Source organism: Ovis canadensis, chromosome X, assembly GCF_042477335.2.
Source record: "Ovis canadensis isolate MfBH-ARS-UI-01 breed Bighorn chromosome X, ARS-UI_OviCan_v2, whole genome shotgun sequence".
NCBI lineage: Eukaryota > Metazoa > Chordata > Mammalia > Artiodactyla > Bovidae > Ovis > Ovis canadensis.
Genome location: NC_091727.1, coordinates 28673677 through 28700884, shown reverse-complemented (window position 1 = coordinate 28700884; position 27208 = coordinate 28673677). Strand labels below are relative to the sequence as shown.

The 27208-nt window shown below is 39.3% G+C and overlaps 1 long non-coding RNA gene across 1 annotated transcript in view; it reads right to left on the bottom strand.

Annotated features, from left to right (window-relative positions):
• The window catches only part of LOC138930954 (uncharacterized), a 235635-nt gene that overhangs the window by 164769 nt on the left and 43658 nt on the right, over positions 1–27208 (bottom strand). The window lies entirely within an intron of this gene.

Below are 27208 nucleotides of genomic sequence, written 5' to 3'. Positions count from 1 at the left end.
CAGGAACTATTAACTCTTGCCTTCTCCCCACCCTACTAAATGATCCTGGGCAACCTGAGCCTCAGTTCTTCCTGTTAATCCCTATGATGATTCATTTCAGCATTCACGAAATGTTTACTTAGCACATACCGCAGGCCAAACACGGCGATCTTAAATATGACAACAGATATAAACATGACCTGTACATGCTAAAACACCATCCAAACAAATGTAGGTTCCTGCATTTTGGTGAGAGACCTGTTAATAAAATGGGTTCGTACTTTAGCTGCCTGACAAAGGAGTTCATAATGCTCTGATTATCAAGATGTTGTACCTGAGAAGCCTCATGAGACTAAAAAGCAGGTCTTTCCTGGGACTTCCCTGGCAGTCCAGTCGTTAAGACTCTGCATTTCCACTGGATGGGGCACAGGTTCAGTAAGATCCCACATGCTGTAGGGCATGGCCAAAAAAGAAAAAAAAAAAAAGAGGCAGGTCTTTCCTTAGTGCCTAGTGCAGGACCAGGCATAGAAGTGCCTTCTGGTGGATCTAGGGTAATTGATGGGCCATTATTGTCAACTTTCTTCACTTCTATATGCTTACTAAATCCCACATCATGCAGAGAGCCCCATGCTTCTGTAGCAATGCCAGAGCTCTGTCATTTAAATATTAATAGAGAAACACACATTGAGCCTGGTGTACCAGCTGCAAGGATCTTGGTGCTGAACATGGAGCTGCCTGACCCATAGATGTCTTTACAGAGAGAAATGCGGAGTTGAAGTATGCTCCAGTTGTTACTATGCAAATATATTGAACAAATATGCTATTTTGAAAAAAAAAATTTCCTGGATCAGCTTCCTAGAGCTGAGCTAAAATACAAGTTCAGAGACTCATGTGACACAATCAGGTTGGCATAAGTGAAAAGACTGGCTCTGCTTGTGTTTATCATCCTCTTTTACTAAAGGTGATACACTTCTTTACTCAGGACTAATTTATTAAGTTGGTCTTCTATGAAACGAAAATCCCTTCCAGGTTGCTTTACTTGAAAACACAGTCTCCCACTATGAACCACCAGACCCCAAATTCAGCCACTGTGACGAATTAACATATATTTTCTTTCTTTTTATTTTCTTTTGGCTCTACTTAAAAAAAAAATGCATGGCACAGTTATATAGCTGTTTCACAAAGCCTGAACCTTGTCACTGCTTTATAAATGGTATCATTTTCTTGGTCAAAAATGTATTTTTACATTTACTTGCCTCCCCCACCACCACCAGAATAAAGCATGACACTATCCTCAGAGATTCATTAGCCAGACTTTACTTCTGCGATAAGGTGATCGTGGCCCCCCCTAGCACTGCATTTGAGGTGGAACATAATTAGCAGTCCATCAAAATCCACTCTGGAGAACACAAACACTAGTTAGCTTCGAGATCAGACTTCTGCAAAGAACTGAATTATACAGTATAAATGAAATGCTAATTTATTATCGATCACATGGAAACATGCATGCACGGAGAGACTTGCTTGCTTCCCAATATAAAGTATTCGATTAGATTCACCTTCTATTCGTCTTTTGAAATAAAGATGCTTGCAAAGGGCTTGGGTAGAACATTCTCCAGTAAATTCAGTGTGTGCTGTGAGAGTCAGGGAACAAAAGGAAATCTGGCTCCTCTCCACAAGGATTTCACCACATAGAAAGGAGAACAGGACGTGGGACAAGACTGGAATGCCAGGTCCCACTCCCTAATCACTGCCCTGAGAAGGCACTACACCTGAGAGGCTGTGGTTTCCTGAATTTAAGACCCCAGATTTTAAGAATGAAAACCAAGATTTGAGTAGCTGGCAGTACTGCCTCATTAATAAACTAAATGGAACAACTCTAAATAGCCCCTTTGATCAGACATAGGAATGCAAGGTACAAATCCTTTGACAGCTGATGCACTATGAAGTGAAGGTTTGAAAATGCTCTTCTCTTGGGGATTTTAAACACTACGGTAAGCCAAAACCTCTCCAGGATGCTTTCAAGCGCAGTTCTGTCCAGTAGGAGAGATTAGATGGCAGCTCAAGCTTCCTTTCAACCCTCTAACTCTGTCATGCTAAAACACTTACAGTACAGTGGAGCCATGCTGTTTTGTGTTACTTGGTTTAAATATGATTGGGAAAAAAGAAGTGTTCAACACGATTGAAAGTAGGAAATACCAAACACCATTTGGAATGAAGGTGAAAGCAGATGATAAGATACAGGTTAGTCAGGTAGTTAATGTTCTCAAGTGAGAAGTATCTTTGTAACCAAAAGGAAATGAATTGTATAACACAAAGAGTCCTGGCTTGGTTCAGTTTGCTTTGAGTGGGATCTTAATGCAAACAGCCAATTTGGTTCCCCAAAGATGAACAGAAATCACATGGCTGTGGTAGAAAGAGATCTTAGTGATCATCCAGGTAAGAAGTCAGTAAAGTTTGGAGGTAAAGGCCTATCTGCAAACGTTTTAGGCTTTGTAGGCCATACAGTCACTGAGACAAATGCTCAGCCCAAGACCCATCCAATCAGATTCACAGTAAAACATAATTCACCCCTAAAAACTAAGATTCATTCACTATCAGAGATTTACTTGTACTTTCCTCTGGGTCAAGTTAAGTGCAAAAACAGTCATAAACAATATGTAAACAAGTGGAGTGGTTGTGTTCCAATAACAATTTATCTATGGACACTTAAACTGGAATCTAGTTCTTATACAAAATAATAATATGAATAATATGAAATACTCTTTTTTAAAAAAATTAACCATTAAATATGTTAAAACCATTCTTAGCTTGCAAGCCACACTAAACAGGCAGTGGACTTGACTTTTTTAGTCCATTGGTTTTCAAACTACACTTTAGTAGGAGATTTCTCTCTTCAAATGAAAATACACAGAGAGAGCAAAAAAGAACCAGATTCCATCAACTTCAGGGCACTAACCCAACCTATTTGCTGCTCCCAGAGGCCTACCTATACCTCCCTTCCTTGCCTCAGAGGTAAGACTAAAATTTCCCAGAACATAATGCAGAATCCACGACTTTCATTCAAGCCACTCAAATTCCTCCTTAGATATCTGAGGATGCAAAGATGAAATAACTCTTCTAAAGGCGGCAAGTAATTTTAACTGAACAGGTGCCAGAACATGACCTCTTTCTCGTGTCCTAGTTTTAGCTTCCCAACAACCCTACAGCACAACTTTTTAGGGGTAATATCCAAGTTGAAGCTATGTGCAGTGGCTGAATAAAAAACGCTTATCTAGTAGAAAACTCTTCTCTCAATGGTGCCGCCTGTTCAAGACACAAGATACATTCCTGATTGAGGTTGGAGGGTGTTCACCAAATCAGGAACCAGATTCTCCCTCTAATCTATGTGCTTTCTGGGAACAAACGAGGCTAAGTCCAGGGTCTGGAGGAGCCCTATTCCTATCAGGATGGTACTGCCTCCATCTATGCTTCTCCCATTATCCTGAAGTGACTCAGTGCAGATCACTGCCAGCGAGTCCCATTCTTCCTCCAGCGATGGCATCCCTGACTTTGGAGGTAAAACTGCTTAGAACAACATGTGCCAAATAACAGTAATGTCGTGTTTCCAGACACACAAAATAAGTGTTCCCAGAGCAAAAAGAAAAAAAAAAAGTTTCCCTGATCAAGGCCCAAGCTAGTGTATACTATCCCCCTATTAGTGTTCACAATGCACATTAGCAGATTAAAGGATCTGAGAAGCCTCACAGGAAATAATCCTATTTAATATCATTTAACCAGCATTTCCCCAATGTATATTAAAATGGAACTGATTTTATTCTTCCTTTGTTCAGTTTTGTGATCTTTCTCTGGACCTTCCTCATTCAGTGGAGGCAAAAGAAATTGGGAGCTCGTTTTATGCTCAAGGTAGTTTTGTCATACTCCAAAGTTTCTTAATTTAGTCAATGTATGTACGTTGAGTGCTTAATATGTGGCGGGTACTGTGCCAGGCAGGCCCTTACAATACTGTGGTGAACTAGACATGTTTTCTGCTCTCATGGAGTTTGTATCATAGTTAGGGAAGCACAGTTAACAGGCAAATAAATAAAATCATCCACTCCACCATGATTTGTTGGGTACCTACTTCGTGTCAGACACTATTCTAGGACCCACAGATTCAGACAAATATTCCATAGTTTACATCAAGATAATAAATGAATGATAAACTCACCTTTCTTAAGCTCTTATTACATGCTAGGCACCATTCTGTAGCTCTAATACTTTGGCCATCTGATGCAAAGAGCCGATTCACTGGAAAAGACGCTAATGCTGGGAGGGATTGAGAGCAAGAGGAGAAGGGGGTGACAGAGGATGAGATGGTTGGATTAGCATCACTGACTCAATGGACGCGAGTTTGAGCAAGCTCCGGGAGATAGTGAAGGGCAGGAAGCCTGGTGTGCTGCAGTCCATGAGATCGCAAAGAGTCAGACACGACTGAGCAAGTGAACAACAGGCACTGTTCCATGTGTTTTATATGCTGATAACTTTTGATATTGTGATTTGTAAAAAATATACACCGGTCATTCAGATGACAAACATACATTTGGTCTTACTGGCTCACAGCTCCTAAAAGTCTTGGAGATGATACTTGAGGGAGATGTGAATGTTGAGAAAGAGGGAAGACAGATTAATTCCAGGCAGAGGCAACCAAGAAGTGAAGGAATGAGCTGGGCTTTACCCAAGGAGGGCAAAGGTCAGGGTGGCTGGACCAGAGAGTAGTGGGGAGAGTGGTGTGAACTGAAGTCAGCAGAATGGCAAGGAATTGCTTATCTGGGATCTTGTAATCTGAGTCTCGATTTTACTTTGATTGCAGCAGGAGCCTTTCCAAGGATTATCAGCACGAATATGAGGAACCGTTTTAAGTTTAAATAGTTATGAAACATAATTCTTTCTTCCCATGAAATTAGAACCAGGCATACTTTTCTGCCTCTATATTAAACAGTACTTATCAAAAGCAAAAAATAATCCCAATGGTTGATCTAAGAAACACCTGTTCCTAAAAGATGACTGGGAACCAACACAGCAACATACTTCTCAGGACTCACTTCAAGTCTCTTTTTCATGGTACCTGCCAGCCCCAGACCACTGTGTCATAAACTGTCCAGTCTCAACCAGCCTCAGCCCAGCAAGACCCCCTCCCCCTTAAAAATCACCTAGGTCAAGCCCTGAAATACAATAAGTACCCTATCCTAATTATATGATGTTGAACTCCTACTAAGGCTCTGCCAAGTTATGTTCTCCTTTCCTGGGGCTCAGACAGTAAGAATCTGCCTGCCTTGCAGGCAACCCGGGTTCAATCTCTGGGTTGGGAAGATCTCCTAGAGAAAGGAATGGCAACCCACTCCAGTATTCTTGCCTGGGGAATTCCATGGACAGAGGATCCTGGCAGGCAACAGTCCATGGGGTCACAAAGAGTCAGACATGACTGAGCAGCTAACGCTTTCATTCATACACACACACACACACACACACACACACACACATATACATATATACACACACACAAAAATAATTTCCTGAAACAAAGCCATTATTTTTAATTGTATGATTGACAGAGTTTTCTTGGGTTCTTTTGGAGAATCAGCAGTTGACCCACTATACAGCGGAGAAGAGAACAGAGATCAGCGACAAGACTTGAAGGAGTAATGGAGAGAGACAGGAATAAACTGAGTGGGGAAGCATAAAAGGAGAGAAGTGATTAGATTTGGATACATTTTGTAGTTAGAACGTTCTGAAGACTTAGAGGATCTAGAGGTTTAGGGAATGAGAAGAATGAAAGTGGATATCTAGATTTTTCTTTAGATTTTCTTTAATGACCATTATTAAATTTCACCTGAGTACACATATAATGATAACCCTGATATCATGAACTACATGGAAAAACTGGAGGGAGTTCAAGTCTGAGAGTAGAGGGATAAACAAGAATTCCTCTTTAGGTATGTTAAAATTGAAAAGCCTATTAGCCATCAATTGGTGCTATCAAATAGGCATTTGGAATTATGCTCCTGCAGAGATGTCACAGTCATTCAGTTTCAAAATCCAGCTAACTTAGGTGTTTTTCAAGACTACCAGGGAACAAAGTGAAACAAGAAGTAATACATAAAAATTTGCAGGGGCCACGCAAAGGCAGCTAAATGTTATTTTTATGTTTGAGGAAATGTTATCTTTGGGATATGAAATGGAGAGATCTGAGAATAAAACTTATGGAATGAAAGGAGTAACAATTGGGAATATAGATAGTGCAAGAGACAAATTGAAATTGCTACTAAAGAAATGCTCTAAAAGCATTACTTGTAGGAATTTCTCTTTATATCCATCTGACTTGTTTCAGTCCCACAGAGGAGAAAATCACCAGTTTATCACTTTCAGCAAGCACATGTATATTCAGCATCACCACATTACACTGCTTTTTAGAGAGATAAAAGATACAACCTTGTGTTGAACAACTCTACAACTGAAACTATTTTAGAAAGGATTACTATCATGCTGCTATTGTGCTATCATTTGAAATTAATTAAATAATCACATCATATTAGTCAGGATCCTTCTTTGTATTAGTTTGTCTAACTGATTGGTCTAAATGAATGTTTTAAAAATCATTTTTATGATAATTTCAAGCACAGTACACTCATAGTTAAGTGCATTCCCCCAGGCTGTTAAGAACTTTGATGCTTGACGGCTTTAAAAAAAAGGTATAGTTAATGAAATGTTCCAAATGTGCATCACAAACACCAGTGAGGGAAGAAAGGAATCAGTGATTCTGCAAATCAATAGCATTATCATATTTTCAAAACATATTGCACCAAGCCTAGCTTTTAAAACTGCAAAGGAAAAATAGAACATTAATTTGCATTGGAATATTCATGGGCTCAACTCTTCTCTCTCATTTCCAAATTTCTGAGATTTCTCTAACTCACTCTTCTTGCTTCCAGTTCTCCTTGCAATAATCTATCATAGACATGGTGATAGGTGATAGATTTCACTTTCCCAAAAGCACTATTTTCATTATATGTCTCTTTGAGTCACCAATGGCATCTCACAGCTTATAGCATCAAATCCAAAGTTTGACCTGAAACTTAAGGCCCTCTACAATCCAAAGGATCTCCCTTTCCAGCCTTCCCTCTCACTACTTCTCCCTCTGTTACATTCAGATTTATCTCCAGAATTCTCTCTGAATAGATCTTCCCATGTCTACCTATTGCTATCTTTAAAAATTACTCATAATTTTTCCCCAAAGAGATTACACTGCACTTAAACCCAAATTCCTTGCCATTCTTCTCAGCTCATAGTAGCCTTCGTTTGAACCTTTGTTCCAGCCTTTAATTACTACATAAACCATGTATCTCATAATTTACAGATTTGTATGAAAATAAAGCATAAAGTATACTTAATTAAACCTATCCCTTTAAAACCAGCAGTATCAACCTTCTATAGTCATCATTTGTTGGTCTCCATTAAATAAAAATGTAGACAGTTATGAGTCAAAGACATGATTGCTTTATTTTTTAATACCCACAAACTTATATTAGAGCTTGAAGTGAGCAAAATTTCAATGAAGATTTGCCAAAAGTGTTTTTGTTTTTTTTTTCTAGCTCAAGAAAATTGAGATGAGACTAGTAGAGATTTGTTCTCATTGCTTCTCTCATCCAGGCAACCTCAGTCAATTCGAGTCAATTAACCCACACGGGAACCATCTCTGCCCAGCACAGGGCTCTGACCAGGGTGTACATCAATGAGCACAACAAGGCTAGAGCCTCGAGTGGCATCCACTCATAACTGCCTATGTTCTTCAGGGGCAAAGAGGTCATTTCCCTTCCCGAATCATGTGAACTGAAAAACAGAGGTCATGAGAATATTTCTGAATAAGACAGAAGGTTGGCTAGGTGGTTGACACTCAGTGACAAGAAACGATACAACAAATTCGATAGTCAACGTTTGAGAACTGTCTCTTTGAATAGGGTATAGCTACTCATCAGCGGGAGGCTCAAGGACCACTATCCTCCCTGGATCTGGAAGCTGTAAGAGCATAACATATATAAAATATTTAGGGGGAAAAGACCCTTATTTTCTGGAGAAGAGAACATATCTTCCTCTTTCCTTCAGCATCCCAGGAAACAGGCCTTTTTATTAAGTAAATAGCAATAAGCTACTTTGACCTCTATTTTCCACGATAAGGCAGAGAGCCCTACATCCTAAAGAAAGTGAGAAAGGCTGACAGGATTTTATTTTGCAGAGAATGTTGGTAAGCTCAAGACCAGACCTGAATTATTTGGCACATCAGAAGAGATTTCGGAGGCTATATGGGAAATAGATAAACAGAAATAAGATAGCTGGAAACTGAAAAGAGGGACGAAGGGAAAGGAAAAAAGGCAGATCTAAAGGAAAATTTAATTCTGTTTCTATTGACTGGAATGGGCTATAAATTCTCTTCCTGATCTCTTTTCTAAATATGCGGTAATATCTGCCTTTCTTAATAATGTGCTGGAGAATCTTTTTAACCTAGCTACCTTTAATTTTTTTCTTGGATGGGTGCAACACAGTGCTAAGCAAATCTGCAAGAGAGACAGCAGGAGTGCCCCACTAAGGATAAGGGAGAAAGGAATGGCAGTGTGGTCAAGTCTCCAAGAGGGCTCCCAACGATCCTCATCTCCTGGTATTCATGCCCTTGTATTGTTTTCTCACACACCACATCGGGATGATCTTGTAATCAATAGGATGTGGTGAACAGGCTGTAATTGATCTTGTAATCAATAGGATGTGGTGACTTCCAAGGCTAAGTCAAAAAAGAGATCACAACTTGCCACTTGCCTTGTCTTGGAGCACTCCGTCTGGGAGAAACCAGCTGCCATTATGTGTGGACACTCAAGCAGTCCTATGAGCAGGTTCATGTGGCAAGAAATAAGGCTTCCTGCCAATAGCCAGCACTGACTTGCCAGTGATGTGAGTGAGCCCACTTGGTAATAAACCCTTCTTTGTTTCCAGTCAAGCCTTCAGGTGACTACAGCCATAACCAACACCTTGATGGCAACCTCATTAGAGACAGCAAAGCCAGAACTACTCAGATAAACTGTTTCTGAATCCCTGATCCACAGAAACTGTAAGGATGATAAATGCTTGTTTTCCATTTGAGAATAATTGGTCATGCCACAATAGATAACCAATACAGGTGGCTTCCTACCATCTCTCAGGTTCCACTCTGGCAGCCAAAGAGCAAAATGTAGCTCACTGGAAGGAGGCAAAGTTTTGGATTTACACCTTGAGTCCAGTTCTAGTTTAGCCACTTACTAGCTACAGGATTTTTACATTTTCTGAGGTTCAGTTTCCTCAGAACTAAAATGAGGCTTGTGACGTTTGATAAGATAATAAGGTATATAAACCACCTTGTGCATAGCTTGGCATATCCTACATATGTTTAGTAAATGTAAAGAAGCCATGAAGTGTGCATTGAACACAATTAGGGATCTGCCCTGATCCCCATTCATCTGGCTAGTAAAACAATGCTCATTGTTGATATATTTGCATTTCTATTGAAAACTTAATAACAAAATGGCCTATTCATACAATGCAACATTCAGTTCAGGTAAATCATACACTATTTGGGCACTGTCGACTTACTATTAAAATAACCAACCTTACTGGTGGCTCAGAGGTTAAAGCGTCTGCCTGCAATGTGGGAGACCTGGGTTCGATCCCTGGGTCAGGAAGACCCCCTGGAGAAGAAAATGGCAACCCACTCCAGTATTCTTGCCTGGAGAATCCCATGGATGGAGAAGCCTGGTGGGCTACAATCCACAGGGTCGCAAAGAGTCAGACACCGACTGAGTGACTCAACTAACTAACTGAGAACTAATAATATTCTGACGGCCATTGTAAGATGAACTGCATGAAATTCATGAACTGCAAGAAGCCATGAAGTGTTCATTGAACACAATTAGGGATCTGCCATGATCCCCATTCATCTCTTTACCAGTGCTGTGTTCCATCACCCACTTTCTCTGTGCTGTGTGGTGATGAAGCCTAACAACTACAACTTCCCATAAGAAGTGAGCTTGAAAGCTGGAGCTGTCTCACCCTAACTTACAACCAGAAGTTCCTGGGTGTTTACCTTTCTTGCAGCAGCCTATAGTCCAAGACTGGACTGGTCCTAGATTATAAAAGGATAGTTCTTAAGCCTTGAGACAGACAAATTTGGAGGTAAAATGTATGCCCCAAGGCTCATCATAGGATCAAGCTGAGTCTGGGACTTCACCTGAAAAAAAAAACTCTTGCTTGGCTTTGTCCCTTTTCCTCTTCTCCTTTCCCAATCTCTCGCAGGGTAGTTCCCAGGAGTCCTTCTTAAATCACTTGCACTGGAATTCTTGGCTCAGGTTGTGCTTCTGAGGGTGTCTAAGCCAAGACAGAGAGCTGAAGGTGGGCCTGTCTCCTCGCAAACAATTTTATTTTCTGTCTTTAGGAATAATTGTGACTGATCAACCTGGAGTCAATTCAACTGCTGATGTGATTGTTTGAAAATTAGCATAGAGTTGAGGGGGTTACTTTTTCACTAGTTTAAAATGACTAGAAATGTCACTGCTTCCAACCTAGCTGATAGTCAGGTAATTGAGTTGGAAGCAACGTTGGTGAAAGGAATATTCTTTCTACTTAAATTCAAATTATGCACACCATGGCTAAACTATGTAGTGCAAATAACAAACTCAGTGATGATAAAGGGACTAATGAATGAGTATGTAAGCAATACTGCATTTTAGACAATTCTGAAATTTCTTCTCAACTAAATTACAAACTGAATCACTCATTGCTCTCATGGGAAGAATGGGAAGGAAATTAACACATAATGAGCACTGATTCCATGCCAGGCAATATGTTAACATGCTTCTTGTATCTTTCAATCTTCATACTCAAACACTTAAGGAAAGGAGTCTCACCTAAAAGACAAAGGAAGAATCGGAGGATCAGAGTGTTTAACTAACTTGTTCATGGTTACAACGTCAGCACTAAGATGAAATTAAATTCTATATCTCTATAAACACCATAACCAGGCTCTGATCTGACATCAATAAGAAAAATGTTTATATGATCATGCAGTTACTGCACAACTCTTATAAATGGCCACAATTTTGAGTGAATCTGATACCCAAAGGACACTTCTTTGTGTCTATACTAAACACAAAGTTTCCAAAAGTTTCAAAGTTTCCAAATCCTCTCCATGTATTTGACGATAAGGATTCATGTTAATGAATCAACCAATGAAATGATAAGATTCTGTGTAATATGCCTACAACAAAATTAGTCTTATGCTTAAAAGAATAATAAAAATATATTCATGTTTTCAGCTCTACTTTACTAGAATGTCTTTTCCCCATCCTGTATTAATTATCCAATAGGTCTGAAATGAAATTAAGAAAGCAAACACACTGTTACACATACATTTGTCTTATTGCTCAAATTGTTTGGATTATGTTCATTAGTAGACATATTGCTACAGCAGTGAAAATTCAGGCAATAGATTTACAGGGGAACACCAAGAAGGAAATAAGTAACGTGGGAAGACTGAAATAAGACAGAGTAGGTATTTTACTTGAGCAATGAAACATGAAAGTACTCTTGGGAAGCCAGGGCAATTTTGAATTATGTTGATGGAGAGCTCCGTTCAATTCACTTGATCACGCTTCTTTCCCTGCTCCTTTCCCTCACTCACGGGGATTCCTTCTAACTCTATTACCCATATTTCTTTCTTTAGCCCATTTCAGACTGCTGTTTCAGGATGAGGTACAAAATTTCACAATATATACCAAAACGTCTTTAATGAAGGGTAAATGGTTGTGGAAAATTCTTCTAAAATATTTACTTCCCCCGTAGATATTTTGCTTAAGAATTATCAAACTGTTGACCCAGAAACTGCTTCTTCCCATAAAGTGGGATAGTGTATGTCCTGCTTAAAAAAAGTGTCTTCTAGTTCCATTCTGAAAAACATTCCAAGATCCGTGCAATAAAAACTTTGTCTACTGATTCCTGAGCTAAATATTTTCATATAATTTACATGGCCTTAATATACGTTTAAAAATATGATTTAGGGGATGAAGAATGAAAAAATGGCATGGTAATAAGAAGACAGGGCAAAGGATTGTGTTTTACAAAATGAATTATTGATCAAAATGTGATGTTTTCACAACTGTCTACCATTCATCCTCTGACATTCTTGGGGAAAGTTCAAAAATATATTTGCAGAACCTAACATCACTGGCTTGCATGGAGCTTACACTCTCTTAGAGTTGGGGTGGAGAGCACATGATAAACTAGTAAATGATTACAAAAAAAAAAGTGAAAATGTTACTGGTTAATGGTACAGAGAGTAACTGGGAGACTATTTTACATGTGGCTGGATAGGAAAAATCTCCCTGGGGGCCTTTTTTCAAGTTTAAAGTTGAGATCTGACTATCTATGCTAACATTTAGGGAAAGGGCATTCCTGGCAGAAGAATCAGAGTAGAAAGAGCTACCATTAGAAGAGGAAAAGAAAGAGACCAGTGTGGTTGGGGAAGAATGAGGGTGGGTGCCGTAGAAGATGAGACTGAGTGCTACTGAGTGCTACTTTGTGCTATTTTTTTAATTGAAGGATAAATTACTTTACAATATTGTGTTGGTTTCTGCCATACATCAACATGAATCAGCCGTATGTGTACATATGTCCCCTCCCTCTTGAACCTCCCACCTCTTTCCTACCCCATCCCACCCCTCTAGGTTGTTTATTAGGTTTATTAAGAATTTTTATATCTATGCTCAGTTTTTTAAAAAGATGAGACTGTTTTTGATATCACTTATTAAATATCCATTCTTTCTCTGTATTCTACCCCATGCTTGTTTTTCATAAAATTTTTCTTCCAAATCTTCTAATAAAAGACAGGTCCAAGAAAATGCTTTATATTTATCCTGTAGCTTCAGGAAACTCTGTCCCAATGCTGAATATCTCAGTGTGGCAAACATGGCTAGTTTCTAACCAATATCTCTTGTCCCCTTCTTATCCACAAACCTCAGATTTTGTGTAGTGTTCATATGCTCTGTTAAATTTACTTGTCTTCTCAGATTTCCTTGCAGCTAGGAGTGGTGACTGACAATGAGTTATACAGAGATTATAGAGATACTGGGAACAGCACTTGAAATGAATAAGGCTCAAGTGGGAAGATTTTAACCTTTGACAATTCCCCTTTTTTCTCTCTCTTATCTCTTCTTCCTGCCTTGAACATAGTTATGATACACAGAGGTGGATCAGGCCAGTTACAATCATGAGGAGGAAAGCCACACACTAACTATACTGGGACAGAAAATCAGATGGCTTTTGGACTTCCCCAGTGGTCCAGTGGTGAAGACGACACCTTCCAATGCAGGGGCCATGGGTTTGACCCCTGGTCGGGGAACTAAGGTCCCACATGCTGTGCAGTGTGGCCAAATTGTTTTTTAAAAAGATGGTTCCAAGTCCCTGATGGAATCATTTATTACACTACTGGACTGTCTGCCTTGTCTTTGTGCTTGAAGAGATCTCATGGGCTTGAACTTATTCATTGGGAAAAGAAAGACACAGCAACCTGCCTTGTAAGAATTTACAGTGCAATCAGGAAGGTAATGTGAAAAATTAAAATATGATATATCCTTAAATCCAAATACACATATATCAACTTGAGTACACATTAATTTAGAAAATATCAATTTTCATTATGGTGTTCAATATCTCTGCTGACTGCTCACCATACTTGGAGTTTATAGTAGGTACTAGATAAATCTTAGTAACTGAATTAGTAAACTATATAAATGTGTTATGACTACAGTAATTTGGGATTACTCACAAAGGTCTTTGTAGAAAAAGTAAGTCTTGAGAGAAATAAAGATAATATATGGATGGAAGAAAGATATAACATTCCAAGTAGGAAAAGAATGGCACCTTTAAACATCAACTGGTGAACATCATTTTGTGGATAAGAATGGCTGTGCTGAAGCTTTTGGAGATAATGGGAAGAATGTAGATGCACTGATTAGATTAGATAAATACATTAAAAAATAATTTTTAATGGATCTCCTAAACCTTATAACGAGATCTGACAATGAGAGTAGAATGGAAAGTCCTCAGAGAAAAATACCAAGAAAATACTGTACCTGAGAGGGAAATTTGCATACGTGATATGAAAAGCAAGAACAATTATAATTCAAGACAAAATATTAGTGGATGGCTATGCCTGCCAAGACATACACACACACACACACACACACACACACACACACACACAAACGATAAAATGGCCATGGGATAAAAGTAATCTGGGAGATTTACCTGCAAATTCCAATCCTTGTATAACAAACATGCATGCAAAATCATTGTCAAGAACTTTGAAGGAACTGAGATTTGACCCTATTTGCAAGTTAACAATTTAGCCTGCCAGTTTCGTGGATGTTGACCTACGACACAAGGATCCTGGGTCAGAAATATAGAATGATTTCTTAATCACAGCAAAAGCATTAGCACACGTTGTGCGAGTTCCCTGAACCCTAGGTGCTACACATCGACCTGAAGAGGGCCAGGTGATACCTGCACAAGCAATGGTGAGACAGAAAGGGGACTTTGATCTTAGAGAACTTAAATATTTGATAGCAGGCAATACGCATGTCTGATCTTGGCTCCAAATAGAGAAAATGTCTCTGTCTTCCGAGATAATCCAGAAAAGATAGTTCAGAAAAAAGGCAGTCAGTGCCTCTTCTCACAAGGAATTCAGGAAGGTCAGGCATATGGAGAATTGTTTCCTAGCAATCATTTGAAAATATCTGGAGAAAAAGTAGGTAGTGAGGTTACAATACAACAAAAAGAATTGATCAATTGGGAACACAAATAGTAATGAAAAGTCAATTACTTGAGAACAGATCAGTTCAAAAGTGATGAGGGGGGGAAATGGAAAGGATAAAAGTGAAAGAAAGGCAGGAAAAGGGACGGACTCAAGAATGAGAAAGATTGGTAATATGGCAGAATATTTATATTAAATTATATTTAATATTAATATTTATATATTATATATTTACATATTTTATATTTAACATTAATATTTATATTAAATTATAGTCTGTTAAATTCAATTCCAAAATCATTTATGGAATGCTAACTCTGTGAAATTCAACCTGGCAAGAGTTGGGAAAATTAACACAAAATAAATATGACTTATTCCTGTCCTCTAAGAATGCATGTATATATGTGTGTATAGTTCAGTTCAGTCGCTCAGTCATGTCTGACCCTTTGCGACCCCATGGACTGCAACGCACCAGGCCTCCTTGTCCATGACCAACTCCCAGAGGTTACTCAAACTCATGTCCATCGCATTAGTGATGTCATCCAACCATCTCATTGTCTGTCATCCCCTTCTCCTCCCGCCTTCAATGTTTCCCAGCATCAGGGTCTTTTCAAATGAGTCACTTGTTCATATCAGGTGGCCAAAGTATTGAAGTTTCAGCTTTAGCATCAGTCCTTCCAATGAATATTAAGGACTAATTTCCTTTAGGATGTACTGGTTGGATCTCCTTGCAGTCCAAGGGACTCTCAAGAGTCTTCTCCAACACCACAGTTCAAAAGCATCAGTTCTTTGGCACTCAGCTTTCTTTATAGTCCAACTCTCACATCCATACATAACTACTGGAAAAACCATAGCTTTGATTAGACAGACCTTTGATAGCAAAGTAATGTCTCTGCCTTTTAATATGTTGTCTAGGTTGGTCATAGCTTTTCTTTCTAGGAGCATGCATCTTTTAATTTCATGGCTACAGTCACCATTTGCAGTGATTTTGGAGCCCAAGAAAATAAAGTCTGTCACTGTTTCCCTTATTTCCCCATCTATTTGCCATGAAGTGATAGGACCAGATGCCTTGATCTTAGTTTTTTTAATGTTGAGTTTTAAGCCAGCTTTTTCACTCTTTTCTTTCACTTTCATCACGAGGCTCTTTAGTTCCTCTTTGCTTTCTGCCATAAGGGCGGTATCACCTGCATATCTGAGGTAATTGATATTTCTCCCGGCAATCTTGATTCCAGCTTGTGTTTCATCCAGCCCGGCACTGCGCATGATGCACTCTGCACAAGATAAACAAACAAGGTGAGAATATACAGCCCTGACATACTCCCTTCCCAATCTGGAACCAGTCCGCCACTCCACGCCTGGTTCCAATTGTCCCTTCTTGACCCCCACACAGATTTGTCAAGAGGCAAGTCAGGTGGTCTCGTATTCCCATCTCTTGAAGAATTTTCAATAGTTCCGTTGTGATCCACATAGTCAAAGGCTTTAGTGTAATCAGTGAAGAAGAAGTAGATATTTTTCTGGAATTCTCTTGCCTTTTCTATGATTCAGTAGATTTTGGCAATTTAATTTCTGATTCCTCTGCCTTTTCTAAATTCAGCTTGAACATCTGGAAGTTCATGGTTCACATACTGTTGAAGCCTGGCTTGGAGAATTTTGAGCATTACTTCGCTAGCCTGTGAGATGAGTGCAATTGTGCAGTAGTTTGAGTATTCTTTGGCATTGCCTTTCTTTGGGATTGGAATGAAAACTGAGCTTTTCCAGTCCTGTGACCACTGCTGAGTTTTCCAGATGTGCTGGCATATTGAGTGCAGCATTTTCACAGCATCATCTTTTAGGATTTGAAATAGCTCAACTGGAATTCCTTCACCTCCACTAGCTTTGTTCATAGTAATGCTTCTTAAGGCCCACTTGATTTTGCATTCCAAGATGTCTGGCTATAGGTGAGTGATCACACCATCGTGGTTACCTGGGTCATTTAGATTTTTTTTTTTTTTTGTATAGTTCTTCTGTGTATTCTTGCCACCTCTTCTTAATATCTTCTGCTTCTCTCAGGTCCATACCATTTCTGTCCTTTATTGTGCCCATCTTTGCATGAAATGCAAACCTTGATTTTCTCATTTTCTGCTTTCCAGAAGGAAAGGGCTCATCAGTACCATGTCCTGCCTCCCAAGAAATCTGTATGCAGGTTAACAAGCCACAGCCAGAAACAGACATGGAACAATGGACTGGCTCCAAACCAAGAAAGGTCTATGTCAAGGCTGCATATTGTCATCCTGCCCATTCAACTTCTATGCAGAGTACATCATGCGAAATGCCAGACAGGATGAAGCACAAGCTCCTTTCTTCCTCCAATGGAGTAGACTGGCATTTCCAACCTGTTTTTTTGGAATACATATCTCGTAAATGTTAATAAAACTGTGTGTTTATTCCAGATGCTCTCATTCAGTGGTTTCCATCCTGTGTATTATTCCATCACTATTACACTCACAGCAAATTCACATTTTGATTCTGTTCCTATTAGCCATGTGACCTTGGACACATTATTTCCTCCCCTCTGAATTCTTAAGATGGGGAACAAGGCAGAGATGTTCACTCTAGGCACTGCTATTCAGTATCACATTAAGGGTCCCATTAAGTAGTTATGGATGCTGAGAAGTTCCCTGGTCTCCCATCTGCAAGCTGGAAAAATCAGGAAAACTGGTGGTGTAGTTAAGTTGTAATCCATAGCCCTGAGAACTGGGGCACTGATTTCACAATCTGGGTCCAAAAGCCCAAGAACCAGGAGTTCTGATCTAGTAGGACAGGAGGAAATGAATGCCTCAGCTCAGATCTCCTGGCAATCTTGACTCCAGCTTGTGCTTCATCCAGCCTGGCATTTCACATGATATGCTCTGCATAGAAGTTAAAATAAGCAGGGTGACAATATACAGCCTTGATGTACTCCTTTCCCGATTTGGAACCAGTCTGCTTTTCCAAGCCCAGTTCTAACTGTTGTTTCTTGACCTGCATACAGATATCTCAGGAGGCAGGTCAGGTGGTCTGGTATTCCCATCTCTTGAAGAATTTTCCACAGTTTGTTGTGATCCACACAAAGGCTTTGGTGTACTCAATAAAGCAAAAATAGTTGTTTTTCTGGAACTCTCTTGCTTTTTCGATGATCCAGCAGATGTTGGTAATTTGATCTCTGGTGTATATATATACTTATATACACATATATTTATATATACATAAAATAATAAGCATATACACATAAAAACTATATCAAAACTCATATAATAAAACGTGTAAATATTTAGTATTTTTAGTAAAACAATGAAATGCTGGGGACTTTTTATTACCTATTAAAACAGCTCACTGTAGTCATTAAAATTAAATTATCATATGCAAAAGAGTAAATGAATGGTGTGTTTCACAGGATAGTGGAGGATGACTTCTCAATACATCAGTCCTAAACTGCAGATAGCAACCAGACTTTTGAACATTAAAATGTAGTTCACTTAAAAGATGGAATCTTTAGCAGCAACAGTCCAACAGATTTCACACATGTAGTTCTGTTCTATTTCAACCTCAATCCAGACAACAAAAGAAATATAAAGTGAAAAATGTCATCAAATTCACATTGCATTGAAACCCCTCTATTTGCCATGGTTTGGTATTCCTCTGAAAATGAAAAAAAGTCATTACGCATTATTGCAATAATTAGTACAAAGACATCAAGATAAGGTGTTGAAGAGCAAAAGAGTTAGGGAATTTTTCAAAAGTAGGATGCCAAAATGATAAAACTCATTAAGTTGGGGGGTGTTCTTACACTCTAAAGCAGTGGTTCTCAAAGTGTGGCCTGGGGACCTCTAATGGTCCTCAAGAGACTTTGAAGGATCTGCAAAGTCAGCAACATTTTCATAATAATATTACAGTGTTATTTGCGTTTTTCACTCTCATTCTCTCCATACTGTACAGTGAAGTTTTCCAGTGGTTATATGTCATATGTTGTTATGTAGTCACTTCAGTTATGTCCAACTCTTTGCAACCCCACTGTCCATGGAATTTTCCCAGCAAGATTACTGGAGTGGGTAGCCATTTCCTTCCCCAGGGGATCTTCCTGACCCAAGGATCGAACTCACATCTGCATTGCAAGTGGATTCTTCCCCACTGAGCCACCAGGGAAGCCCATATGTCATGTTATATCACACCAAATGGTTTATAGATGCAGATATGAGAATCCAAATTCTTCTATAAAGCCAAACACTCAAGAAATTTACAGAAATGGAAAATAATCCTGCTCTTCACTAAATTATATTGTTTTGGAAAATGCAGTTATTTTTCCTAAAATTATGTTAAGTTGCAATGAGAGGTGTTACTGGTGTTTTCAAATGAATAAATAACTATTTTTAAAGTTTCCCAGTGGGATCCATTTCAAGGATGCAGCCTTGAGAGAGCAATGTGTTATTGAGACCAACTTAACAGTATATGAGACTGAACCCCATTAAGGCCTTTATATAGATGTTTAAGATTCTGACTGGTAGGTACAGAGATCTACTTGTCTTGCAGTCCCCAAAACAAGCCTCATGGGGAAGCTTCATTGCTGTTTAAACCTTCCATCTACAAATCTGGAGTGGCTGCCTACCCCTTCAGTCTCTCCTTGTACAGGTGAACCAGTCCAGGTTGACTTGGAGGAAGGGCAATCAGGGTGGCCTGCAGGGGATTGGAGGCAGACAGATATTATCTGGAAGTCTAAGAGGAAAGATAAAAACTCGCATGTGTGCATAGCCTGATTTTCCCTTTTGTTTACCATATCTCTAAGGATAAACAATTATCTTCTGGTTGAAGATGATCAAATAAGCCCCAGGAAGAAACTGATCAGAAGCATACCGATGGGACTGTTGTGGAAACCAAAGCAGCAAGAGAATGATAAAGAGAGTAGGGTGAATTGAGATTTAGGAAAAGGAAGTAGATACTATCTGGGGAGAAGGCTAGGGGAAATTGAAATAAAAATGAAACCAAGATTAGAGAAAGGAAGAGGATGAGTGAAACAAAAAAAGCACAGCTTTGACTGCAAATCAGCAATGAAAGGGAAGAGAGAAAAGTGTGCGTGGAAATCTACTTTTTCTGACTTTTTTCTCCAGTTTCTAGTATTGCTGTCATTGTTTTTTAAACTTCCGTGTTACGACTCCTCCTGTGATAGTAATTTCTATACCTGTAACAATGTAAGTTTTCTCTATTTAACACATCAGGTAACTGAAAAAAAAAATTAGGAGGCAATTTGCAGAGGAGGAGGTGTAATATTAAAATAAGACTTCATCATGCTGTTCAGATATGCCACAAGTTGGATAGGATGACCACAGAGAAAGCACTCTGGCCAATTTAAAGGCTCTCTGCCATCCACACCTGTCATTAAAGGGTTTTTTTGGCAGTCACTCATTGAGGTCCAGGTGGTATTTCCATAATGGGTTGGGGATGGAATTTGATCTCAGAAAAGGAATGTGGATTTAGTCTCGGAAAACAGTGGATGTACAGTGTTCTGGCATGCAGCCAGTCACTCTGTTGATAGATACTCCCAATTTCAGTTGAAAGCAACTACTTGCTTTAGCTTCTCCACCTCCGCTCTTCCAGTTGTATAGACAATCACCAAGTTACAGCCATTAAACTGGATAAAAATATACACTGTGTCTCCAAGGTATTTGTGCATTAGAGTTCAGCACATATCATATTTTGTTGTGATTACTGACATGTCCATCTCTTTCATAAACTATATCTTTCATGAAGAGCAGAACAGTGGCACACAGTAATATCTCCAACAGTCATTCGGCTTTTGCTCAAACACATCATGGCATGACGGCTCAATAAGCCACTTAGAAATGGATTTGGCTTCTTTACATATAGTAGGTTTCCCATCATTGGAGGTTTCAGGCAGGGCTTAACTCAGAAATCCCTAAAGACCCTTCAAACAAAGTCAAAAGACAAAAGCACAGGGACTTCGCTGTTGGTCCAGTGGTTAAGAATCTGCCTTTCAATGCAGGGGATGTGGGTTCCATCCCTGGTCAGGCAACTAAGATCCCACATGCCACGAAGCAACTAAGCCTGTGCCCTGCAACTACTGAGTCCGCATGCCACAACTAGAGAGTCTGCACCACAACGAAAAATCCTGTAGGCTGCAACTAAGACCTGAGGCAGCCAAATTAATTAATTAATTGAAAAAAAAAAGAACACATTCTCTTTGCACACATTCCCCTTTTCTACAGTATTGCATCTGCTACTCTCCTTTTTATGTGCTCATGGCATATACTCACTAAATTTGCATTAAGAAAGAATTATGTCTCATAGGCGATACCATTTTCTCTCAAATATAATGTGCTTGCTATTTCGTAATCTCCTGTAAAGTATTTTGATTTGGCACAATGAGAGTAAGTATTATTTAATATCCACATTTATTCAGCTGGCCTTCTTTCTATGATGAAATAGCACCAGGAACAGCTTTGGCTTGCAATTACCTCCAAAAATCTTTAATGAGCTAGAAAGTAAAAATGAAAAGGAAAGGTTAAAGGTTTTTCTGACCAGATAATATAAGGCTAAAGGTTAACTTAATTAAAGTTTATAAAAAATAAAACCTCAACCAGAGAGGTCTGTTTGCGTAGTTATGAATTCAGAGGGCCGCGTCTGATCTGTACTTCATACCAAGGTATTTATTTCGTCCACATGTGATGCAAAATAAGCAAATGCATCACATTTTGAATGCAATTCAGTGCATTTGACTTGGAATTGCTTTAATCTGATGAAAACAATACTATAGTTGATTCTTGGAAGAGTGAAAATGCTTCATTCACTTAAGAACTTAAAGCCTCATCTACTTAAAGCTTCAGCATTTCTTATTCTCTTGAACACCTATGATGTTTAAATAATCCTTTCTGGGGTGCAATTTCCTTCTTAAGTATGATGGATCAATATTCCCTGTATATCAAAACAGCCGCTTTCAGAAAGAAAATTACTTGAGACAGCTACATCATGGGAGAAGCTAAGCACACGCAGTAGATGGCAAAAAGACTGTAATTTTTCACCCTTCCCTGTATCCACACCCTTTGCACTGTGATTTTTGCAATTGCTCTCACTAAAGAGGCTTCCCAGGTGGCGCTAGTGGTAAAGAACTCGCCTGCCAATTCAGGAAACAAGAGACGTGGTTTCGATCCTTGGGTCCGGAAGATCCCCTGAAGAAGGGAATGGCAACCCACTCCTGTATTCTTGCCTGGGAAATTCCGTGCACAGAGGAGCCTGGCGTGCTACAGTCCATAGGGTCACAAAGAGTCTGACACGACTGAAGCGACCTAAGACGCAGGAACACAAAGAGGCAGAGTCCATTTCCCTTCCCCTTGAATCTGGACTAGCCTTGTGACCTATTTTGGCCAATATATTGCAACAGAACTCACAGCATGCCGATTCTGAGCCTAGGTCTCAAGATCCCTTGCATGCTCCTTTCTGCTCTTTCTCAGAACCTGGTACCCATCAGGAAAACAAGCTCAGACTAGCCTGCTGGATTATGAGACAACAGCCAGTCATCTCCTAGACATGTAAGTGAAAACCATTCCCGGTCAGCCAGCCCCCTGGCCAACCTGTAACTGACCATAGGCACAGAGTCAAGCCCCAGAGAGACCAGTTTAGCCTAGCCTAAACCAGAAGAACTGCCCAGACTAGTGAGTTTATTTTATCCTCTATATTTTGCAACAGTTTGTTACAAAGGAGAAGATAACCTATACATGACAATTTTCTGAAGGATTATCACTTGAAATAGGCAACAGAAAATGACACAGACCAGTAAAGGAGTGCCGGAGGATTTTTTTAAGCCAAAATTCAGTAACAAATCCCAATTTTCCATATGCAACTGATCCTAGAAATTAGCGACAATCGAGGTGGCTATTCATAAATTAAAAAAAAAAAAAAAAGATTTAGCATACAGTTATTCTGAGGCAGGGAAATGATTGAAAGTCTAAAGTACCAGCAACAGAAAGACGGGTAGCAAACAGAAACCACTGAAGATGTGATTGTCACCTGGTAAATATTGATTAAGGAAAATGGAAAGTGAAAGTGTAAAAAGCACTGGCTGAGCATAGGTGTTGACTGTGGGTCGAGCTCCCACCCCTGAGATTACTGCTCACTTCTTAGCACTATATGCAGGAGGAAATGGCAGATTCAGTAAAGCTGTTAAAGCAATGTCTTAGCTTCCCAAGCAGTAGAGAGCTTTCTATTTAAATTGTCATCCCTCAGAAGAGCTGCATTAGCAAGCTGCAGAGAAGGAGATCTGGGTAAATTTGCCATCTCGGATGTACTCCCTAACCTCCCATTTTGTCCTTTAAAATCAAGGTTTTCAACACTGAAGATGATAAGTCTGCAAGCTACCTGAGTTACATTCTCAAACACTAGCTTGAACAATCAAGGCCATTTTCTTGAACATTTTCGTCACCCTCCCTACCTGCTTTTTTCAAATCACTTGAAGAGAGTCACGAATCAAGAACTGTTTAAAATGCACAGTTCATAAATCTTTTGATGTGGGAACAATTCAATACCCAAACCACATAGCTGCCAACTTCCACTTCTTCACCTTTGTTCTGTATTTTGATTGGGGAAGACACAAAGCTAAGGGAGCATGATGAATCCCAGGGAGAGGGACAGTATAGCAGACATTACAAAATAGGGGGAGTCTAAAGTGTGGTCTTTGCTACTTTCTCAGTTTGTCCCTCTGAAATAGCTGGTGAGAAGCTGCTATATAACACAGAAAGCCCAGCCTGGAGCTTTGTGATGACCTGGAGGGGTGGAATGGGAGAAGGGGAGGGAGGCTCAAAAGGGAGGAGATATATATATATATATATATATATATATATATATATATATATATATATAAAATTATGAGTGACTATATATATATAAAATTATGAGTGATTCACGTTGTCGTACAACAGAAACCAACACAGCATTGTAAAGAAATTTTTCTCCAATGAAAAAATAAATTTAAAAATTAATAAATTTCTTCAACTCAAAAAAGTGTTTTAAATTTTTAAAGTGTTTTAAATTTAAGCCTGTTTTTCATCTACCTTAATTCATTTTATTAAATTATTCTGTAGCTCCATAAGCCAAAAGATGAGAAAAGTCAGCTGAGCTATTAATGGCATGGGGCTTAAAAAAAAAAAAAGAAAATGCAAAATGAATGATCATTAGAGCATCTCAGAACAAAAGGTTAAGGACAGTTGCATATGGGTTCAACTGGTTACATAAGTGGCTCCTCCACACTTTGAAGCTGTTAGTTAGCAATTACTGGTCTTTAGAACAGACAACTCTAGGTATCCTCCTCAAGGGAGAAAGTCTGTACACCAGTGACATCACATAAGGGCTCCCTGGTGGCTCAGTGATAAAGAATCTGCCTACAATGCCCATGTTGCAGGAGAAGAGGATTCAATCCCTCAGTCAGGAAGGTCCCCTGGAGGGGGGCATGGCAACCCACTCCAGTATTCTTGCCTGGAGAATCCCATAGACAGAGGAGTCTCGCGGGCTACAGCCCATAAGGTCTCAAAGAGTCAGACATGACTGAAGCAACTTAGCACACACAACATCACATAAGAGAGTCGGTTAAGTTTGACACCCATCACAGTAGGAGTTGCCTGAGCTGCCTGTTGCAGACTGCCTGAGAAAGTCAGGAGATGGTCCTGGAGTTAAGGAAGAAATCAGCTTCTGTAAAGATTATAAGCCCTGTATGTAATAAGTATGCAAGAAACAGAGTAGAAAAGAGAGGGCTGAAAAGAGAAGTAATAGCAGTGATGTTAAAGAGTGGATCTTTAACATCCACTCACTTAAAAAAAAAAAAAAAAAAGGAAATCTGGAGAAGATTCAACAACATGTAACATCTATTAAACCTAAGTGTTGAGTTTTCTTATTTTCCTATCTTTTATTTCTATTTAAAATAGTTCATAATAGTGTACATATAATAAAAAAGAAACAAAATGAAGTGGAATAATCTATGTCGGCCCACAATAGAACTAGCTGTCTCCTAGGAGATGTTTAATGATAACACAAAAAGAGATGTCTGAGTGGATAGGTAGGCCTATTTTATGGCCTACTTCTGAATGCCAGGTTTCAATGAGATTTAGAAAAAAACACCTTTATCTGGCAGGTTGGTGAATCTCTTAACTGTAACTCATATTTTCTGTGTCTTCTTTGGCATGGGTCTGTCTTCCATGGTATGGTTATAAGAACGATAAATTACAACAGCGAAACTAGAGCATAAATATCCTCTGGATATAATAAAGTTCTTATGTGCTTAAAAGCTAGGGAAATAATCCCATTTCTCTAGCTGAAGTAGTTGATTCCCTTATTATCAAAATGCACAACTGGCATTATGACTAAATGGAATTTGAATGAATCATCTTAATAAAGGTACATGAAAGCATCTATCTAGATGCTTGGTGAAAAATAGACATTCTGGTAACTTTTTTTGGTTCCTTAGTCTACTGACGTTTTTACTTATCTGTCACTTGGAAAATAACCACATGCTAAATCTGGATATTTGGTTTCCTTGCCCTGAAGACAGCTCCTTCTGTGCTCACGTCCCCGGGGTGCCAGCAGAACGCCGGGCTCTCTGCCCACTGGGCGGTCTGGTATTGCTCACCTAGAACAGTGAGACTGCAGTGAGGAGCTGCCCCTCCCATGTGTTTGCCAAACACCAAAGGCCAGGTGAGGGGCACACAGATCAGTGAGCAAGAGGCCGGCTGCCTTACAAATATGTAGTCTGAAGCATTCGAAGGAACAAGGGCCCAGTAGGTGGCTGATCTGCTGCCTCTCTACTCTGTGTGGGCCCTTAAATCCTTTCCTTTGAGCTCCCTAATATAGCTCTTCTAAGGGATAACTATTTAAATAGAAAGCTCCCACTGTTTGGCAAGTCAGAAAGCATCAGTTCACTGTTCTAACAGCTCTACAGCAGCCCTGAAAATACAGAGGAGATGGGTGAGCAGGAATCCCCAAAATAGTCTCTTTGATCTACCAGAAGTCACTTAGTTACAGTGCTGCATGCAATTGAGAAGGGGAAAGTCGTTCTCTGGCCACTCCTTTTCATCATTAATATCCAGGTAATAAGTTACATTCTAGAGACTCTGCTTCTCGCTCATCTGCAAGGAGGACTTTCCAGTGATCCCATCCTCTCTCAGGGCATTTATTTATGTCCCAACTAAAATACTATATGCCATGCCCCACAGCCAAAATGAGGAACCTTACTTCATTCATGGTGACACTTATTCTCAAGAAAGGTTAGAAAGTATGCAACAATGGATCTGTAAAGACTTAATATTTAAGAACTCTCTACCAACTCTTGGGTTAGACTCACTAGGAAATCTAAAAATCAATATATACACAATAGCTAAACAAGTAATAAAATCAAGTGTATTGGTTAGTACTCTGTGCTGTGTTATAGCCTATAAATTCAGAGGTCAGACAAAGGAGAGGTTCCTCGGTGGCAAATGGATACAAACTTCACCGAGTTGATGAGAAGATTTGAAGTTTGACATGTGTACCAAGGAAAAATTCAGTAAAATGGAAATGGTATGATGGTGATAAATAAATGGGTGGTGGTAAGAAAAGGACATAACCATCCGGCATTGAATGAAATGAGTTTGGTGTGTGTGTGTGTGTTGTGTCATTGTGGGTAGTGGAAAAGGGAGGAGTGGCGAGTGGATGTCTGAGGGTTGGCTGGACTGAGTCATAATTTGTCTAAGGAAATTTTGGCTAAAAATACAGTGGACTTTCTACAAAAGGGATGTCGTAGGAAACAATGTTGTAACATTGAAACAATGTTGTAAATTTGGGGAGGGTCTTCACCTCCTAAGAAATAAAATGGAAAGAGAAGAAATTAAACATGTAGTATCTTGCATGGTTTCCCTACTTGTCCAAGACGTAGTCATGGAAGAAAAAAGGTAAGAGGACCATTTCATCACGAATTCTATTGTTAATAGTCACAATGAACTGAAAAATACTAAAAGAGAACAAAATTGAGGAGAGAGAAAAGCAAGGATAAGGAGCAAGTGACATGTACAAAATTGAAATATTTGACCCTATTATTTAAACTCTTCCTAAAATACATGAAATGTTCAATTTTTTTTTTCCTTGACACACTTGAAGGGAAACAGCTTCTGTATCTTTGTGGTAACAGGGCATCACAGCAAGAAATGAAACAAGTACCGAATGTCCTCCATGTTAGTTGACACTAAAGAATTTCTAAATGCAGCCTCAAAGGTGGTTTTTTTTTTTTGTTGTTGTTTTTGTTTTTTGTACTGTCTGTTAACTTAAAGGATATGTAAAATCATTCCAGTAGCTGGTAAATGATCCATGACAAAGAAA